We start from the raw sequence: 5,674 nt of genomic DNA, 5'->3' as shown, positions 1-5,674 counted from the left end.
TCCTGCCTTCCACCCTATCACAGACCTTCCCTTTTGTTCTTTCTTCCCCTCCCTCTTGCAGTGCTCCTTAAGAATCTGTTCTTTTTGAACTTTCGCTAGTTCTGACGAAGGGTGATCGACCTAAAACATTAACTCTGTTTTTCTCTCCACAGATGCTGCCTGACCCGCTGAGATTTCCAGCATTTTCTGTTTTTATCCCTGGTAATACTACTTGGCATAATTTTCCTGTTCTCTGACTCTCTACATGCGATACCTTGAGAGATCCAGAAATGATGAGATCATGAAAATGTACAGTTATGTGTATTTCATGTTATCTGCCTCACTTCTCATGTCACACTCCAACACCACGCTGGAAGTGCTTGAAAATTGCAGTGTCACACTTACATTCAAAGTCGGCCCATCTCAATTTAAATTTCTTTCACCTAGATGACTGATATAAACATTTATTAATTATTATTGGAATTTGTTAACTGTCATTTGCTCATATCAGTGTTCATTATTTTATATTATTGCACAAAGTTGTACTAATTGAATGAATTGAGTCTAATCATAATGTTGCTCTCTATGTTCACTTGCTGTGGAATAAAGCAGATTTGTGATTCGTAGTCATACCTTGTCTCACCAAATGTTTTCTCAGTCCATCTTCGAACAGATTGGAGAGGCACATGAGAGCAAGTGGAAGAGACAGATATCTGATGTACATCATGAGAGTGCTCTACTGTTACATCCTGCCTTATGCTAGTGTTTAAGGAGATAATGGACAGTGTGAATCAACTCTGTACTGTAAGTGACCTGAGATCTACTTACAAGAGCCACTGAGCCAGAGAAAGTATCTACGGTAGACCCGAGACTTAGGACACATACTCAACCTAATTCTTTGAGCCCTTCTTATCCTTATTTGAACCTTTTGCATTCGTCCCATTATCCCCAAAATATTACTCTGTCCGCCCGTTGATCAGCAATAACGAGCTGCTCATTCCCATTTCTCAAAGTCTTAAGATCGCCACCAACTTCTAGTTAATCACAATCTTCATGTTCTGAGTCAATACTTGAGTTCAGGTATGTGTTCACTATTAAAACAAGAGTGTTTACATTAACAGTAGGCCAGTAATTGTTAATTTAGGATAACATTACCAAACCAAACTAGAACATTCAATAGGACAGGAATAAGTTAAAATAGACTAGAAGTGACATTATGTGTGTGTGTTGGGACAGGGGAAGGGTGAAATAGAACTGATGCCTATGCAATGGAGGTTGCCCGAATCTGACTGGGTCCACTCCAATTTTTATATTTCCTCCCAGTACTTTTCTCAATGACCGAATCACAGAACCTTGTGCAAAGAAGAAATGGTGTGCGGTTAGAAATGAACAGAAGGATGGAATGAGCAGGGTAAATGAGCAGAAAGTGGCAGATTGTGGAGCACCATTGGTGACATCTCCATGGAAACCGCTATGACATTTGTGGGCTTGTGCAGGGTTAGGACTCAAGCTCCAAGCTGGGGCGCCGTGGTTTGCAACAGCCTCCGCAGAGAGAACTCCTGCATCGTCACACATTTATATAAATAAAAGGAAAAAAGAAAGAACTTGTATTCATACAGCGCCATTCTCAACCTCAGAACATCCCAAAGGGTGTTACAGCCAATGAAGTACTTTACAAATGTTGTTACTGTTGTAATGTAGAAAATGCGATGGCCAATTTGGGCACAGCAAGCTCCCGCAAACAGCAATGTGATAATGACCAGATAATTTGTTTTTTAATTGTATTGGTTAAGTGATAAATATTGACCTGGACACTGGGGAGAACTCACCTGCTCTTCTTCAAAATAGTGCAGGGGGACCGTTTGTGTTCACCTGAGAGGGCAGATGGGGCCTCGATTTAATATCTCATCTGAAGGACAGTACCTCCAACAGTGTAGCACTCCTTCAGTACTACACTGAAGTGATAGTCCAGATTATGTGCTCAAGTCAAGGAACTTGAACTAGCCCCCCACCCTCCCTAACTTTCTGACTCAGATGCAAGACAGTTACACGGATGAATTCTAAATCTCGTATGTTTTGAAGTTTGGTTTCACAGGTTAACGGCCATTTTTCATGCATCGGCCTGGGCATTAAGTGGCAACAGATTAAGTCGCAACCATGTCTGATCCTGTCCTACATGACATTAACAACAACAATATGTATTTATATAGTGCTATTAACGCTTCACAGGAGCGTTATAAAACAAAATCTGACAACGAGCCACATAAGGCAGATGACCAAAGAGGCAGGTTTTAAGAAATGTCTTAAAAGAGCAAAGAGAAGTAGAGAGGCAGAGAGGTTTAGGAAGGAAATACCAGAGCCTAGGGCCTTGGCAGCTGAAGGCACAGCAGCCTATGGTGGAGTTATTAAAATCGGGGATGTTCAAGAGGCCAGAATTGGAGGAGTACAGAGATCTCGGAGAGATTACAGAGATAGGGATGGGCAAGGCATAGAGGGATTTGAAAACATCAACAGATATAAGGGAGGATCATTGGATAGTAGCATGATTAGAAACAATGGCTGATTTTTTTTCTTGCCCCCACCAACCCACCCCACCCCACCTTTCCCAACCTGGTGGTACTGAGGTAAATCTGCACAAGCCAACCAGCACCCCAGCTGAGACCATCATCAACTGGGAATCGATCTTTTAATCTTCTGGATCTGTATGGCTTTGTACCATAACAGGCAGGGCCTTCATACAGCAGGCCAGTGGAGAACTAATCCTTTCATTTCTTACTGATGAGCTTTGTAAAATATTTCTTTTGCCAAATGAGTTGATTAGTTGTGTACCTGGAGGGTAGAGAAGTGAGAACATAATTCTTCCCAAATGCAGATTTATGAGTGCAGTACAAACCCCCTCCCCTATCCAAATCTTCTCAAAGGGTGCCAGCAACCTGTTGGAGAAAGAGCCAGACAGAACCCTGTGAGCTCAAAGTAAAGTGTGACCTTAGTCTTTTATTGCAGGTCTCCAGAGTGCCTCTCCAACCTGTGAAGCCTCCTTAAATACCTGTGCCCCCCAGGGATTATGAGACCCCTTGGGACTCCAGGGGATGAGCCCTCTGGTGGCTGTACAGAGTAAATACAAGTTTACATATATAACAACACTCCCCCAATAGTGTAAGTCAATAGTGTAACTATTTACAATGTGAGTCGATCTGGGGTCCTTCTTGCCCTGGTTGATCGTCTCGGTGTGAAAGTTGGTATTGTTGAATCATTTATTGGGCCCTCGCTGGGCTGCTGTGCAGCTGGCCTTGCTGGGCTGCCTGGTGTGTTGGGCCCTGCTGGGCTGCTGTGGATGATGGGTTCTGCTTCATGGTCAACTGTGGTGCCGGTTGCCACTGGTGTGTATGTTGCGGGATCTAAAAAGGTAGGGTCCAAGGTGGGTTGCTCAGGATAGTCCATAAATCTGAGTTTGATTTGGTCCAAGTGTTTCTGGTGAATGAGTCCATTTGAAAGTTTGACTCGAAACACCCTGCTCCTCTCTTTGGCCATGATAGTGCCGGGAAGCCATTTGGGACCTTGTCCATAATTCAATATAAATACAGGATCATTGAATTCAATCGCGCATGACACATTTACGCTATCATGGTATGCACTTTGTTGAAGCCGCCTGCTCTTTACCTGTTCATGTAGATCAGGGTGAACTAACAAGAGCCTTGTCTTAAGTACTCTTTTCATGAGCAGTTCAGCAGGTGGGATCCCAGTGAGTGAGTGGGGTCTCGTGCGGTAACTAAGCAGGACTCGGGATAGGCGAGGCTGCAGTGAGCCTTCAGTTACCCTCTTCAAGCCTTGCTTGATGGTTTGCATTGCTCTCTCTGCCTGACTATTGGACACTGGTCTAAACGTTGTCGCTCACCAGGACAACGGGTAGGCCGTGTGTGGCAAACATGGCCCGCAGGCTTTCAGTAGTGGCAGCGGACGTGCTAGCCGACATTATCTCACATTCAATCCACTTGGAATATGCGTCTACAACCACGAGGAACATTTCACCCAAGAACGGGTCTGCATAGTCGACGTGTACCCTAGACCATGGTTTGGAGGACCAAGACCATAAACTTAGCGGCACCTCCCTGGGTACATTGCTTAACTGCGACCATGTATTACATCTGTGAACGCAGGATTCTAAGTCCGCATCGATGCCAGGCCACCACACATGGGATCTGGCTATCGCTTTCATCATTACGATGTTTGAGTGGGTACTGTGGAGGTCATTGATGAAGGTGTCTCTGCCCTTCTTGGGGACCACTACTCAATTGCCCCACAGAAGGCAGTCTGCCTGTATAGACATTTCATCTTTGCGCCGCTGGTACGGCTTTATCTCTTCCTGCATTTCCACTGGGACACTGGACCAGCTCCCGTGAAGCACACAGCTTTTGACTGGAGATAATAAGGGGTCCTGGCTTGTCCAGGTTTTGATCTGCCGGGCAGTGACGGGTGATTGCTCACTCTCAAATGCTTCCATAACCATGGCTAGATCTGCGGGCTGCGCCATTCCAACCCACTTGGTGGGCAATGGCAGCCTATTGAGAGCATCGGCGCAGCTTTCTGTGCCTGGCCTGTGGCGGATGGTGTAGTTGTATGTGAACAATGTGACAGGAGGTGGGTGGGGAGGGTTGACCCATCCACCTCCACGGAGGTGTGTGGGGGACCTGACCCATCCACCTCCATGGCACGAACCTGGTATTGCAGTACTTCCAGGAATGGTGCAGTGGCTCTAGGCCTTTTGGCTAAGAGCATTGGCGCAGAGTGATCCTTGGCATGTGCAAGGTGACCTCTGGCGTTTGTGATTTGACAAAGAATTGGAACGATTGGCTACGAATTAAAAAAAAAAAATGTGAGATCGCTTCTCGGCCTTTTGGCTAAGATCATGCGTAACTGACCTGACAGGGGAGTAACCACCATAACCCCAAGGTGGTTCTCCCTGGATCAGGAAGGTATATGCTTGCTTTTTTGGAAATAGGAGGTGGGTGGGGTGGCTTGACCCATCCACCTCCACGGAGGTGTGTGGGGGACCTGACCCATCCACCTCCATGGCACGAACCTGGTATTGCAGTACTTCCAGGAACGGTGCAGTGGCTCTAGGCCTTTTGGCTAAGAGCATTGACGCAGAGTGATCCTTGATGTGTGCAAGGTGACCTCTGGCGTTTGTGATTTGACAAAGAATTGGAACGATTGGCTATGAATTTCAAAAAAAAAAAAAAAAATGTGAGATCGCTTCTCAGCCTTTTGGCTAAGATCATGCGTAACTGACCTGACAGGGGAGTAACCATGACCCCAACGTGGTTCTCCCTGGATCAGGAAGGTGGTTCTCCTATGCTTTTTGGAAATAGGAGGTGTGTGGGGTGGATTGACCCATCCACCTCCATGGTACGAACCTGGTATTGCAGTACTTCCAGGAATGGTGCTTGGGCTCTAGGCCTTTTGGCTAAGAGCATTAGCGCAGGGTGATCCTTGATGTGTGCAAGGTGACCTCTGCCGTTCGTGATCTGACAAAGAATTGGAAAGATTGGCTACGATTTAAAAAAAAATTTAAAAAAATGTGAGGGCCCATCTCTGGATGCGGGCCAATGCGTTGGTATTTATCTCTTTACTCTCGGAAAATAGGGATATAAGTGGCTTGTGGTCAGTTTCCAATTCGAATTTTAGCCCAAACAAG

At 45.7% G+C, this 5,674-nt stretch overlaps 2 pseudogenes; both read left to right on the top strand.

Moving 5' to 3' along the window:
• Positions 1–4,857: 4,857 nt before the first annotated feature.
• Positions 4,858–5,096, top strand: LOC139266379 (U2 spliceosomal RNA; annotated as a pseudogene).
• Positions 5,097–5,228: 132 nt separating this feature from the next.
• LOC139266357 (U2 spliceosomal RNA) lies at positions 5,229–5,430 on the top strand (annotated as a pseudogene).
• Positions 5,431–5,674: the final 244 nt, after the last annotated feature.

This window comes from Pristiophorus japonicus, chromosome 6, assembly GCF_044704955.1.
Source record: "Pristiophorus japonicus isolate sPriJap1 chromosome 6, sPriJap1.hap1, whole genome shotgun sequence".
Lineage (NCBI taxonomy): Eukaryota > Metazoa > Chordata > Chondrichthyes > Pristiophoridae > Pristiophorus > Pristiophorus japonicus.
This window is presented reverse-complemented; position numbering and strand designations above follow the sequence as displayed.